Source organism: Kryptolebias marmoratus, linkage group LG11 (genome assembly GCF_001649575.2).
Source record: "Kryptolebias marmoratus isolate JLee-2015 linkage group LG11, ASM164957v2, whole genome shotgun sequence".
NCBI classification, from domain to species: Eukaryota; Metazoa; Chordata; class Actinopteri; order Cyprinodontiformes; family Rivulidae; genus Kryptolebias; species Kryptolebias marmoratus.
In genome coordinates, this window is record NC_051440.1 from 3,996,383 (window position 1) to 4,011,779 (window position 15,397).

Genomic DNA, 15,397 nt, shown 5'->3' on the forward strand with positions numbered 1-15,397 from the left:
TCCTAGGTTTTTCTTGCCACGCCACGATTACGGATACTAAGGATCACTTACCTGGAACCACGCTGCTACTTACCTTGCTTGATCTAATTCGTCACTCCTGGAACACCTGGAATTCTCTCCTCCTCTCATCGGCGCTGCATTCACCCTCTGGATCTGTAAGCAAACAAAGAGACATTATAACGACTTCCTTGTTGCCGTGTGGATCAAGACCTGTACCCGAGACTCACCTAGCTCTCCTTCTCTTGCAGACCACTCCGGACACCGCCCACTGTATATAGTCTCACCCTGTCCGTGTTTTGGTCTTGGTTTCGCTTTTCTGGACAGTACCTCCCGAGTTATGACAATTTTGGCCAGCCTGAAGCACACCTGTGCAATAATCATGCCGTCTAATCCGCCTCTTGAGATGCCACACCTTTGAGGGGGATGGATTATCTCGGCAAAGGAGAAGTGCTCACAAACACAGATTCACACAAGTTTGTGAACAACATGTGAGAGGCTTATTGTCTAATTTGAAAAAGTCCTAGATCTCTGAGTTTAGCTCATGAAAAATGGGAGCAAAAACAATGGTGTTGTGTTTGTATTTTGTTCAGTATATGGGGGACTCCCAAAGTTGGAGGACTTGGAGGAGTTGAAGCAGTTAGAAGAGTTGGAAGACTCCTTGAGTTGGAAGGGTTGAATGACTACCTATGTAGGAGGAGATGAGGAGTTTGAGGAATTGAGATATCTGAAGATTTGGAGAACTCCTTCAGTTGGGTTTAAGGTGTTGGGGGAGTTGGAGGATTTGGGAGACTCACTGATTTGGAGGAGTTCAATGAGTTGGAGGACTCCCTCAGTTCAAGGAGTTAGTTGACTGTCTAAGTTGAAGAAGTTGGACTACTCCCTTAATTTGAGGAGGTAGAGGTATACCTGGTTTGGAAAAAAGGAAGGACTCACTGAATTGGAGGAACCTGTGAATTGAAGGAACTTAAAGAGTTGGATAGTGAGAAGACTCTCCAAGTTGGAGGAATTGGAGGACTACTTGAGTTACTACTTGAGTTTTAGGGGTTGGCGAACTCACTGAGGTGGAGCATTTGGCAAAGCTGAGGGACTCCCTGACTAGTTAAAGAATTTACAGGACTCACTGAGATGGAGTTGTTGGAGGACTCCCTGAATTGGAAGAGTGAGAGGTTTGGGGGAGTTGGATGAGTTGCAGAAGGTGAAACAGTTGCAGGACTTCCCGAATTGGAGGAGGGTGATGGAGGAGTTGGACGACTCCCTGATTTGGAGAAGTAGAATCAGTTAGAAAACCCTCTGAGTTGGAGGAGGTGAAGGACTCTCTGAAGTGGAAGAGTTGGGGGGGTTTCTGGATTAGAGGGGGTTGAGAAAGTAGAGGAGGTTGAGATGTTAGAGGATGTGAAGGAATAGAGGACTGAGCCAGAAGATTTGGATGGATTTAAGGAAGTAAATGGGCTGAAATTGTTAGAGGAGTTGGAGCTACAGCATCAGCCATGCTGTTAGGAAACTGATTTAAAAATTCAGAAAGAATGAACAATTGAAATGTTAATTGATTATTTTAGCCATGGATGATGGAGAAGTTCCTCCAGAGCGGCCCGCTCAGTATACTCCTTTGCTAAACACACCTGAAGGAAGTAGAGACAAACTGAAATGAAAAAGACAAAGACATATTTAAGGTTAACAGTCATGTTAAAGTAACGACAGACTTCAATTTGTGTTGTGTGTGTTTATTTCTACATATTGGTATCTGCTCACTCTTATGTAACCTGCATGTCTTACCCAAAGACAGCTTGCTGCTAAGTTAAATTCCCACCTTTTTTAATTGAATTTTTAGATAAATAAATTAAACAAATCCCTGAAGCACAATAGCTGAAATTTCAGGTTCGACATAGTCTAAATAGGGGGCCCAAACCTTGAGGAAAAAGTCCACCTTGGAGTGTAAAATGCATGTCAAATATTCTAATGGAACTAGGTCCTGCAGTACCCTTTGCCAGCCTTAAACAGTGGGTCCTCTTGCACTAGTCCATTGCATCAGGATATTTTTCCTTGCAGCAAAAGTGAGTATGCAATACAGTCTTTCTTTTTTTATCATTCGAGGTCACATTTTTATCAGGCAATCCTAAAAGTAGAGAAAGAGGATTCATTTGTACATATATTCCTAATATTTTCTGTATTTCACAAATTATATCAGATCAATATTTCTGCAACCACAACCACGACCAAAAACAATGTGTCAAAGTCCCAATTTCTGTTTTACACTTAAGACACATGGGAGAGAGATCGGGACCAAAATAGTGTCTGCAATTTGGTGAAATATGCATCCTATGTACAATTTTAAGTTGTATAGATCTTGTCCTATTGCAGACAGAGATGGATTTGGCAAATTTCCAAATCTTACTCCAATTTTCATCATTAATTAACACTGAAACTTTACACTCCCAAGTGTCCCTCAGTGTGTGCAAAGAGGCCATACAGACAGAAGATAATAACTTGTATAACATGCTTATAGACATCTTTGTATTTTCCAAAAATACTACTCTTTCAGCTGTTGAGACTACCACATTTCTTGCCAAAGTTGTACTATGCTGGACACAGTGTCTTAGTTGCAGGTAAGAAAGAGGTCTTGTCTGGGGAGATTATATTTCATGGATAGTTGTGCAAATGACATCAGTGTGTTTTCAGAGAAAACACCTTTCATCATTACAATACTTCTATCCCTCCATACCTTGAAACCCTTATTGGTCAAACCAGTCTGAAAATCCAGATTATTCACTATAGAGGTGAAAGGTGATGTGAAGGTTTGCCGTAATTTCAACTTGGCAGACTCACCCAGCTGTCCGTCATCACCTATCATGGATCATCGCTCCCAGCTGCCAAATCGTGTCCAGGTGCAGGATATAAGGCTCCCCGCCCATGGCTCCTCCTGCTCGCCAGCCAAGTCTCGTGCTTAGCAAGCTCCGTGCTCCTGACCAGCTCGCCTCAGCGGCCGCACTTATCCCCTCCGGCGATTCTTTCCCTTCGCCCCCGCCTCTCCCCGCTTGCGCCAAGGGAACCAGGAAGAAGTCACCGGGGCCGCCCCGGCTCCTCCAGCGCCCCCGCTCCAGCTTCTGGGTCTTCCTTCGTCAGACGCCGCCTCGATGCTACCGCTTCAGCAGCTTCTCCGTCGGCTTCAATCTCCGGAGTCGCCCCCTACCCCGCTTCGCAGTCCGTCCTTTGGTTTATCTTTAGTACATCTTAGTCATATCGGGTGTCTTATGTTTAGCTCTATATTTTCGATATCGTTGTTTTATGACCGTATTTTTAGATTTGCATGTTGTACAGCACTTTGTACTGCCCTGTTGCTGAAGTGCTGTATATAAATAAATTTGACTTGAATTAAAGAGTAACTTAAATTTTAATTTACTTTCCCTAGATATCTAAAGGTATTCGCATTCTTCTCATGTCATATTTTACTCCTTCCAGTGCTGTCGTTTCTAGGTTAGTTTTCCAATCAGAGTTCAGCTTCCCTTCGTTGCCAGGCCGTATGAAATCTGCCCAGGCCTTCAGAGTCAACAATGCTGGCGTCTGTCCTCTGTTCGTGTTCAGGCAAATGCGGTTGATGGACGGTTGCCATGGCCAATCGCGTCAGGAGTAGGGTCAGTGGGGCCCTCTGGCTGGCCTAGAGTTGAGCGTGTCATTTGCACGTCCTGTGATTGGATACGGATTCTTGCTAGTTGAGCCACGGCAGTGCTATGCAGATAATCAGTCACTCCCAGGCATGTCAATCATTAAAACTTCTAATCCCCAACGGCTGAAATGGAGCCATACGTTGATTTGGTTGCTGATATACTGGCAAGGCTGCTTTTAAGAGAGGCTAGATCTAATTGGAGGAGGTCAGCCGACCCTGAGCTAGCTATCCTGTTCCAGAATGGATTCGTGTCGAATAAGTGTTTTGGGGGGACACAGCCATCTGTTTTTTTTTTTTCTGGCGTGCGCAAACATTTCATCTATTTTATTTAGTTTGTCAGTAGCATACCCGATTCGTTCTAATTGCTGGTGCAGGTTCGTCGTTTTTAAAATGTGCCGGATAATGGCTCCTTTTGTTCACATCCCAGGTGATGCAATGCCAAGTAGTGCTAAATGTGTTTTCAACTACTCCCCAATCCTGGTGTTATAAATGCTGGCATAATGAGAGGCGTTTATTGGCTTCATTGGACATCACAAAAGGCCTAAGTGTGAAACTCACCGCCCGCCACTAGTAGACCAGGACTCCTGAATTGCAGCCCGTATTAAAGGGGCTTGTCTAGCCTCACACTGCCTTTCCCTCCCCTTCCTCTATCGTGCCACGTTCATGCTCTCTGCCTAGGCCGGCCGTTCGTGCCTGTACAGGCCCTCGTCTCCCCCAGGCTTCACCAAGATCCCGCAGGGGCAGTACTGTCTGGTCTCTCCGTTACTCCAAACTCCCGTCGTCGACTGTCTCGTCGCTTCCCTGTTCAATTTCACCGCTGCGATTTGCCTAGCCAGTCCCCGTCTCATCTGGGGCCTATCATCGGTGAATTCCTGGTCTCCTTCGGAGTCTTCAGGGACGCTATCTGTTCTGTCAACCCTGACAGTCAGGCCGAACTAGTCTTCTTTCTTGCCCTAATTGCCGATCTCCACCTCAAATTCGACCTTTTTTACAGTATCATAAGGCTTTCCTCTAAACCGCTCTCATTCTGTCTCGGTCAGGCATTCGCTCAGTCTGGTCTGTCCGGCTCACCAAACTGCAGATCACGTTGGCCAACGCTACCCTGTGCCTCCCATGCTCAGCCATCGGCCAGCATTGTGCTCTCTGCCCCTCTCTCCCACTTAGCCAGCATCCTCCGCTCCTTCAGTCGGCCGCTCCTCGCTCTGGCAGCCAGTCCTTGGTCCGCCACGGCTGAAAAGGGGTCGCTCTCAATAATACCCCTATTGGCAATAACTTTAACCTCAGCATTTGCTCCTCCCTAACCGCTCGTTTCTCCATTCGCGTAGCCATTGCAGGAAGTCCTCTCAATATGCGTCTGCCCCCGCCGGGCGAACCCCTCCAGGAGCCTTCGCGGATCAAAGCCCGAATCCTGGTTTAGATTGCTGTCTGTCCGGAATGTCGTTTCCTTTCTCTGAGGCCATTGTCCTTCCAGCCGTCTCCTTGCAGTTCTGTATGGTCCCTGCCTCATCCTGTTTTTTTTTTGTTTGTTTTTTTTTTTTGGGGGGGGGGGGTTGTTCCAGGTCTCGCCCTTCCAGGTCTCGCCCTTCCACCTGTAAGCCCTATTCTCCAACCTGGCAATCATTCGCTAAGTTCTGCCAAGCTGTTAAATCCCCTCGACCGCAGCATGGTTCCTTAGGGCCCCTAGGAAAACTTTAGCCCTAGGTGGCCTTCTTCCTCAATTCTCTGAACACTCCCTCCGAACAGGGTCAACTGTTTCGGCAGCTCCTCAGAGCATCCCTCTGACTTTTCCTCAGCAGCTTGGCCACCGCTTCTGGCGGCCTACTCCTCCTACATCAGCCCGGTCCTCCCGTCCTTGCTAGCGCTCAATGCTCTCTCATCTTACAAGTAAGCTCTCACACTAACTGGTGGTGGCGTTCTCCATCTGTCCCTCAAATGCCTTTCCAATTTCAACCTCCTTCCAATTCTGGCCCGCCGCGGGCCCTGCAGCATCAGCAGCCCTTCGCGGGCTCCCTAGCAGCAGCAGCAGCATCAGCAGCCCTTCGCGGGCCCCCTAGCAGCGGCAGCATCAGCAGCCCTTCACGGGCACATAGCAGCAGCGGCGGCAGCCCTTCGCGGGCCTCTTGGCGGCGGCAGCTCTGCGCTGACCTTTTGGCGGCGGTGGCCCTCTGCGGGCCTCTTGGCGGCAGCAGCTCTGCGCTGACCTTTTGGCAGCGGCGGCCCTCTGCGGGCCTCTTGGCGGCGGCAGCTCTGCGCTGACTTTTTAGCGGCGGTAGCCCTGCGCGGGCCTCTTGGCGGCGGCAGCCCTGCGCTGACCTTTTAGCGGCGGTAGCCCTTCGTGGGCCTCTTAACGGCGGCAGCTCCTCGCAGGCCCCTTGCAGCCTGCTCTTCCTGCTCTCATCTCAGCTCGGCCCCGGCACTTTTTGGGGGATGACTACTCTAATCTCTCACCCTACTTCGATCATTCAAGCTCACAGCGGTTCTCTGCAAACTCGTCTCCTGCTGGGGCCCGAGCGCCAAAGACCTCTAACCAATAAAACACTCTAATTGTCTTTTTCTCTCCGTGTGAGTCTCTCCAAGGTCGAAATGATCTTAGGTAGTATTTAGACAGTATTTGTGTCATCAGCAAAGTGGGAGAGTGTGCTCCTTCAAAAGGCCAAATGTTCAGACTAAGTAATGTGAAGTCAATAAGAAACACTACACTTACAATGTGTTTACTGGCAACCCAGTTTTAGCTTTAGAACTTGACAAAAACCAAATCACTTTCAGTTGTCACGATCCAATCAGTTCAGTTTATTTATACCAATTCACAAATTATGGGTGCACCAGTCAAAACATAGTGGTCCCATGGAGGTTTTTCAAAACATCAATCGTTTTTGTTGTATTAAACCTTACACTAAAGGTCTGAGGTCCACTTTAGTAAAACATGAGCAGTTCTCAGTGTCGTGAACAAGTCACGAACCTGTGTATAACTTTAACTTGAACTTTGAAAATTGTCTTCCATTCATTTATTTCCAGTTGTTTTGTTTATATTTGATAAAATGAAGGGGCCAGATTCACTCACTCAAAGGGCCAATTCGACATTTGTTAATCAGGTGTTCTGTTTAGAATTACATTTTCCATAAGTTAAACTAACTGGAAAACTTTGGGTGATCTTGTAATTACCTGTGTCTGTGTGTTTATTAGCAAAATATGTCATAAACCAGGAGACAGATTTTCAAGGTGGGCATCACCTTTGACCACATCTTGTTCACTTTTACAACACCAGACGCACAGAGATATGGGTCTCTGTGTTGCTTTGAAAAGATGGAGGCTGTTAGCAGCAATCAATATGACTGCTACTTACTCAGCCTCTGCAGAGGGACAAAACTGTAGCGATCAGGCGGATTTCTGGTCAGTTTGTACAAAAAAAAAAAAAAAGGATGACGAGCTGCCTTCCCGTCAGGACCACAAAGACGCACAGTGTCTTGACACAATGTCGTCAACCTTCCACAGGGGAGTAATAAGAGTTTATCAACTACAAATAATTTGTAAGTTGTGGACAGAACACACTCATGCACACCTTTGTCTGGCAAAGACCTTTTACAGGAACTCTGTGAGGATCTAAACGGGTGGATATCATGTCAGGCACTAGAGTAACTCTGGATCTAGGCGTGGGAGGTGCTGCGCTTTCTTTTCCACTGCACACTTAAATATAAATTCCCTCTCATTGAGTTAGCTGGAATAAATCTGCCACCACTTTCAAATAAAACAGAAAAAAAGAGGTGTTCGTTCTTGTGAAACTCCTAAAGTAAGACAAGAGTAAACATTTAAATAAAACATGTACAATACAGTAAATAAAACTGGACTCCTCTCCAACACTTACCTATATTTTGACAAATTTGAACATTTATAAATTAGATTATGGTATAAAATAAGAACGATTAAAATGATATAAAAAAGAACTTGTATAAAAAGAGCACACACACCAATTGAGGTTGGATGTTTTATTTAAAGTGTAGAGCCTGTCCTTTTTGATGACAGGAAAAATGAAGTTCTTCAACATTATGAGGCCTTGTGTGGTCTGTCTGAACCTCCTGAAGTCCACAATAACTTCCTTTGACATTGTCACTGATCGAGTCTACCACAGTGACTTCATCAGCAACTTTATTATGGTGTTGTAGGGGTGTATGAGGACACAGTCCAGTGTGAAAAAAAAATAAAATAAAATAAAAATTAAAAAGGGACCAGACTGAGCACACAGCCCTCTGGTACTCCTGTGTTAAGGATTCTAGTGGACAATGTCAAGTTTCCCATCTTGACATTCTGTGGTTTGTTGGTGAAAAGAATCTATAATCCAGAAATCCAAGGTTGTTGAATTTGTGTTAGTTCGTTAGTTGATGGGGGATTATAGTAGTGAAGGCATAGCTGAAGCCTTCAAAAAGCATCCAGCTGTACGAGTTTGGTTGTTCTTGATGAGGCAGGGCCATTTGAAGTGTATGCTTTGTAGATCTGTTTTCCCTATAAGCAAACTAGTGGCTGTTCAGACCTGCAGGGATGGTATTCTTCAATCATCCTCTCAAAGCAACTGGTAGGTAGTCATTAAGACACGGGACAGCAGATGTTTTGAGCTCAGGAACATGACGTTGGTGGCTTTGAGGCAGGTGAAGACTATGGTTTGTTGTAGGCAGTGGTATAAAATGTGAGCACCCAGGCAAGTTGGCTCGCACATGTTCTCTGTGTACAGTCTGACATCCCATCTAGTCCTTCTCAGGTGGAGCTTTTTCAGCTTTTACTCTGCTGTGCTGGCTGTCAAATCAAGCCAAGAAGTAGATCTTTGACTGATCTGTGCCGTGCTGCTTTCATATTCAATTAGGGCTTTAATTCCAACATCCTTCAATTGTCGTTACTCTTTATGTCATGATTTGCCGATATTTAAACCCGAAGACAGATCATCAGATGCAGAGAAGGACTCAGGAAGCAAGGCAAGTAAAATAATTGTTTTTTTTACAGGGAGTAACAGTGAGTTTGGGCTGAGGTAATACTGTGGAGGAAAGATGGAGCAGACTTGAGTGGGTAAGATTCTTGTAATTAATGATTCAGGTAATAGGGTTGATGATAAGAAGCTTACTTGTGTTCTGATTGTTTTGCAGGCATGGGAGGAGGACTGATCAGGATTCTGGACAGGTGAGATGCTTGATGATGATGATCCAGAGGTGAGTATGTTAGTCAACAGGTAGGTTTTACCCAGAAGGTTCCGACTGTACTTGCGTTCTCCAAACGAACTAAGTAGGTGAAGAGGATTTCCTGAGCGTGGCTGAAGAGTGAGGAGGAGCGGCGATGGCAGTTCAGCGGTGGAGAGCAGGCAGGATTACAGGGGCTGAGCTGCTGTCTCTGATGTTGGAGACAATGATCCAGGAAGTTGTAGTAAGTTGAAGATAAAGAGAGAAGATTCGGGTATGTTCAACCACAGGAAGCTGACCCCGGAAGGAGCCGGTTCTGCTCAGAGAAACATTGGAATTAATTCACAGTTGTGTTGTGGTTACTTTACTAACAAAACAAATTTGCAGGACTGTCACCCGTGACACTCAATGGTCCCACAAAGACAAGTAAAGCAACCCAGGCTTAAGGAGTTGCTCCAACTCATTATCCTAACGAGCCACAGATGCTAAGGCCTCAACACTCCTCACTCGCTCTGTATGGAAGAAGGTTAGTGACAACAAAAAGACTAGCATGACCCCGGAATCCTAACACTTTTAGTACTCCTCACCTACTCTTGGCCCTTGGGATGGAGAACCTTTGTATGCTTCCTGGATGTTAGTAGACACTTGGTCTAGGATGTTAATGTCCCTGGTTGGGATGTTTCCATTTTTTCTTTTAGCTTGAGCAGTACTGTTCTCAGATCTGCATGATTAAAGGCCCCTGTCACAATCTCAGTCACCCCTCTGGGTGGGCATTCAGCATGCGGTAAATATGGCAAACAGCTCCCCTCTACAGATATTAACACCAGGTATTCCCGGTTCGGGGAGCAGTGCTTCCACTTCTTGTTCACAAAGTTGTCCACTCGTCTGTCTTTGGTCTTACTGAAGTTAGCTTGGTGTAGAGTACAGATTGCTGAAGGCCTTTGTGCTAGCAAGATGGAAAGCTTTAGGAGGGGCTAGCTGAGGCTGTTAGAAAATACAGCCATTTTTATGACTGTTCTAGCAAAACATAAAGACAGTCAAACGGCGAAGAACTTGTGGATGGAAAACGCGTAATTTGTCCATCTCTGCCAACCGGGCTGTCCCTGTGTTGTTGTTTGTGTTAGATAACTAAACCAATATGCTTTGTGAGTGAAGTGTGCTGCAGTGGGAAAAGACAAGAACGCCTCACAACTATGTCGGCGAGAACAGATTTCTTCACTTCTCGCAGATTCTAAATCCAGCTTAATTCAGGAGCCTCGTCATAAACAGTGCTGTCCTTTTTTTTCAGCCTTTGCATGAAAACGTCTGCTTTTTGTGCTGAAGACCTCTGCATTATTTTGTATAACTTACAGTGCTGTTCAGGTCTGACGGGGTTGTTGAGTTTTTTGCAAGAACCTTTTTGTCTGCAGGTATAATTTTTTTTTTTTAACTAAATTTTTTTTTTTTTATTTATCTCCCCAACCTGTTGTGTTTACCTCTTTAAAGAAAGAGGTGGGTGGAACAGCGACGCAGTGGTTAGAGCTGTCACCTCCCAGCGAGAAGGTTGCAGCCTGGGAGTCTGGGTGGAGTTTACATGTTCTCCCTGTGCACATGTGGATTTAATCTGGGTACTCTGGTTCCCTCCCACAGACCAAAAGCATTCATGTTAGGTTAATTGGTAACTCTTAAATTGTCCTTAGGTGTGAGTGAGAGTGTGAATGGTTGTCTCTATGTGTCTCTGTGGTGGACTTGTGACCTGTCCAAGGTGGCCTCCGCCTCTCGAACAGTGATGCCTGGAGATAGGCACCAGCTCCCCACGACCTGGAAAAGAGAAGTGGGTAAAGAAAATGGATGGAAAGAAAGAGGTAAAAACAACAGTTTGAATTATTGTCTTTCATAATTTCCTAAATTCTACCAGTGAAATGTGGACAAGTTGTGATTTTGTGACAGGTTGCTAGTAACAAAGTGACCAAAAGTTCAGTCTACAATTGGTTCTTTGCTAAATTGTCTGCTGTGTGTCAACAAAGCACCGTTTTATTTATCTTTGAGTTTAGGAGCCTTGTTATGCATGACAGAGTCATAAGTTGGACTTGACGAACCCTCTTCTCAAAACAATCATTTACTGGACTGAAAAAGGAATAAAAAAAAGCAATCAAATACCAGAGAAGAAAAACTTTAACAGACTTTGAGAAGGTTTACAGAACCGTTGATCAAGACCACGTTAAAATATTAAACAAAAGACTGACTCTTCAAAGTTTTTGTTTGTTTGTTTTATCTGTACAGGGTAGAGCAAAAGCATGAAAACTAAATCTGACATAAATTTAACTCAAGACTAATAAACTGATAAACAAAGTTTTCATGAACCTACTTAACAAACTTTGCATGTTTTAAATGTTTTGACAGACTCTTAAAATTAAAGTATTAACATTTCAAACAGAAGCTTGGATTTTATTTCTTTTTTGGGACTTGTTTGTTTTGGTTAAAATTGTTAACTAAACGTTCTTTCAGCTTAAATGTAAAAAAAGATTAATTCTGGTGACAATAAAAAATGTTTATCATTTATGCCACGCATTACAAATTATATGCATTGTGAAGGATTCAAAGGCCACAAAGGAGCTGATGATGCTCCATTTGAGACGTGAAGACGATCCAGATGATGTTTACATCTGGAAGAACTGCCTTTGACAGGAGCAGAGGTTCAGCAAAACTCACTGAAACACCAGGACTTGGCTACAAGAAAAGATTTTTCTGCTGTTTTATTTGATCACATTTTCAACAATGTCCCGATTGTAACAATGTGTTTGCATGTTTGACAGGAGCAGACACCCACCACACACTCTCACACAAACACACACACACCGATACACACAGACACCTACTATCAGACACGTATGCACACCAATAAATGTTTTTTTTTTATCATTTTTTTATCATTAATGAAAAATTATATTTTTATTTTATGAATGAGTTCACTCTAATGGTAATTTTAGAAAATCAAAGAAAGGGGCAACATTTTGGTATTTGAACTCGAATAATTCCAAAAAACTTTTAAATTTTTTCATGTTTTTTTAAAATCACATAAACCCTGAAGAGACATATGAGCATTTGTAAAAGCACTATTAAAGGTTTTCTAAATGCTGAAGCAAAATGTGCCTCATTTGAGCTGGATTTCAGCTACTTACTGTCTGCTTTGTTTAACATGGTCATGCCTGGTCATACACAACAAAGACATGAACAATATTCCAATTTTGCTCCTATTAATATGAAATCAAATGGAATATTAAACTATACTCATTTATTAAGTTGTATATGATATTATCTAAACAAATGATGCGACCAAAATGAAAAGCATCCTTTATTTTGAAAAGAAACCCTCGTGTCTGCGCTGTATGGTAATTTTTTCATCGTGGCACCGTGCATGGCTGCTGGATGTATCCGACCTTGAAACACAACCTCTCCTCTTTTTATGTTTATTTTTAAAAAATAAATTAAAGCTTAGACCTCAGCACGCATTCAGTCAGAACAGTGCGTTAAAATAAAGCATCGCCGTGTCTAAACGAATACATGTCCATCGGGGGTAAATTCAGCGTTTATAAACACACGCACATTGTCAGTCCCAGGCCCTAGATTTATAGTGGGCTGTACCAAGTAGGAGGGGAGGGGAGTAGGAGTAGGAGTACCAAGGGGGTGGCGCACAGCAAAGATGCTAGTTTTAGCTTAAATTTGAGTCATTTAAATACGTGTAAAGGTAAAATGTACACGAACGTCGGTTAGGAGTTATAGCTGATGCAATAGCTGTAATTTATTGGTTGCTAACAGGCTGAGAGTGATGCTTGTGGGGGAGCGGGGAGGCGGGGACCCCCTCCTCACCGCTTCATTAGTTCCCGCCCTTGTGTCTTTCACCGCCGAGAAATCAGGCGCTGAAAGAGAGAAGCGGTTCAGTCTGTGGTCGGAGAGAAACGAGTGATGATGTCTTCCCCGTGTATGCGCTCTCACAACTTCATCCCCTGAGACGGTACTCTTCAGGAAACACACAACAAAAACTGTCCCTACTCACAGGTGAGCTTCTGGGTTTTAATGCTTTTAAAGCAAGGGTTGATGGGGGGTGATGCTCTCGCCTCGGAAACTCTGTGTGTGTGTGTGTGTGTGTGAGTGAGGCTGACTGAGGGTACCACAAGAGGATGAGGATGATGAAACACCTCACATGGATGTCACGAAGCCTGCGCGGGAGGAACCACATTAATTTATGCGCATTCCTCACCGAACAAACTGTGCCCGACGGACAATGACCTCGTGGCGACGATCCTTAAAAAAAATTCACCGTAATTCTTTTGATGTTAGATCAAAGTCACGCGCAGAAAAAAATGAGAAAATGTAGAAAAGACGTTTCGATTTTTTTTTCCTTTGTGCGCCGAATTATTCTCCACCTATACCCACTCCTGCGTACATTATTCGTTATTACAGTATTTGCGTTTTTTCTTATTTATTAATAAAAATGTTACAATAAGCGAAGATTATAAAGCGTCTTCCGTCGTGTGGACCGGCCTGTGCGTCCGGACGGAGCGGGCTAATCTGAAAGAAAATCTACTAATTTAATACAAAATAAAATAAAAAAGGGCGGGAGTAGCGGTGTGTTTGCTGGTTGCTTCCTAATATTATTTCCAACACAGTTCTGATGGAGGTAAAGTAACAAAAAATAAATACACTGTAAATTTAAGGCTGAAAATGCGGTAAAATGCCTCAGACGGGGAGGATGCTGCGCACCTTGCCGGGCTGCACACACCCTCGATCTCCTCCTGCTTGTCAAGCAATCACAGCCCGTCATATTTTTTTTTTTTTCATTTCTCGAGACTAAATGAGCAGAAAATGAGCTTAAACAGTTTGTTACAGCTGCTGGTTTTTGTGTCTTTATCACTAGAAGAGGCGCAAAGAGGGCATGTTTGGGTTCGGATGCAAATAGCTTTGTCCTCTCAATTATTCAGGAGGCTGAGAACGTGATAGCGTCCGTCCTTCGACCCGTTCCTGTCCCGGTTCACCGTCTCAAACCAGGCTAAATCACTTTCTCCCAGCAGGGTCTGACACCCAAAAGGATCCCCTTTCACTGATGTCCCTGCCAGCCATGTGATGTCCACGTGAGGACATAGTCTCTGAACATTACACTATATATGAAATGAATCTATTATTATATTCAATGCTTGTAGGTGTGGGGACAAAGGAGGTTTCTATTTAACAAAAAAGAGTTACAAAAGTTCTTTATTATCATTATCAATATTTTCTATTATCCGCCACAACGTTTTTAGTTGAAGGGATATTCCAGCTATTCTGAAGTGGTGCTCCAACCCTGTGTGTGTGTGTGTGTGTGGGGGGGGGGGGCTTCTTGCCTAAAACTGTCTGCCTATAGCATTTATAGCATTTACAGCAGTGCTGTATATGTTACTCACTCTTTTCAACATGTAGCACCAACCCAACCTCACTGTAAGGCCAAACAAACATTTGTGTATTCACCATGCTAGATGTAACTGTTTACATGCTTAAGAGACTGGTGTGTGCGCCAACTAGTGGCCTGGCATGGGAACTACAGCAGGTTGATGTGTTTATAAAGAAACACTCCAGAAGGATGGAGCTGGGCTCTCTTGTTTCTCTAGACTGAGACATGACGCGATGGACAAGACTAGAATTATCATAATGTATAATTATATCTGCTACCTTTGTGTTGGAAATAAAAGTTTTGCAAAACTAGATATGTTCAAAAAACTTGTGTGTTAAAAGATCTTTAAAGTAGTGTACAAATATATTTCTGATTAGTTTAGTGGTAGAACTTAATGTGTGATTCATTTTAGTGGTGTAAAGTATCAGGTTTGTAAAATTTAAAGTGCCCAAAACTGCAATTGTTTAGACAGAAAAAACAAGAACGCTGTCAAAAATTTGCTATTATTAAAAAAAATAATTTCTGTGTTGTGTTTGATATATTAACATTTTGATACTATAGTATATGTTACTTTTCAGCAGACCATGTACATCAGAATTACAGTTTCTAACCTTGTGAAACCATTAAAATGCAGGAGCTTCAGGGGGGCTTCGTCCCCCTGGGCCCCCCACCAGGGCGTTGCCCCTGGGCCTCAATGGGGACCTAAGTGGCCCCATACTCCCAGCTAAAAGAAGAACCCCCTCCCACACTCCAAATCACAATGCTCAGTGTAATATCGTTCACTAACATCTTGCTCGTTGCGGAGCTCCTTGAATGACCTCAGTTTGGAGGAACAGAGTTTGCCTGATGAGAGTGCAGAAGTATGAGCATATAACATCAGTTCTACGCTCGCTCCACTGGCTTCCTGTCGCTGTAAGGATTGATTATTGATCGCCCTCCTCATCCATCTATAGAAACGCTCCACCCCCAGCTAAAAGAACGCCTCACCCTACAAACCTTGACGCATTCAAATCGCCTTCATCTTCCCGACGCCAGGGGCGCCTTCAGAAACATTTTTTTTAAAGGTGGAGGCCAGATGGGCACCAGTGTTATTTGAAAAATACAGCAGTACTGAGAGTTCTACTTTAGCTTTTTTTAAATTATTATTTACAGTTACTATTACTTCCTAAG

General features: G+C 43.9%; 1 protein-coding gene and 1 long non-coding RNA gene across 5 annotated transcripts in view; both read left to right on the forward strand.

Moving 5' to 3' along the window:
- The first annotated feature begins 6 nt into the window (after nt 1-6).
- On the forward strand, nt 7-289 carry LOC119617466. Its single transcript, XR_005233747.1, has 2 exons — nt 7-155; nt 249-289. It is a non-coding gene; the product is annotated as an uncharacterized LOC119617466 (long non-coding RNA).
- A 12,404-nt stretch (nt 290-12,693) lies between these two features.
- Nucleotides 12,694-15,397, forward strand: part of slc6a15 (solute carrier family 6 member 15) — a 33,129-nt gene continuing 30,425 nt past the window's right edge. For 3 of the 4 annotated variants that reach the window (XR_005233744.1, XR_005233743.1, XM_017430229.3), the window contains exon 1: nt 12,694-12,858. The gene's annotated coding sequence lies outside the window, so the exon portion shown is untranslated. The remainder of the gene's footprint in view (nt 12,859-15,397) is intronic. The other variant, XM_017430228.3, reaches the window with a different exon arrangement.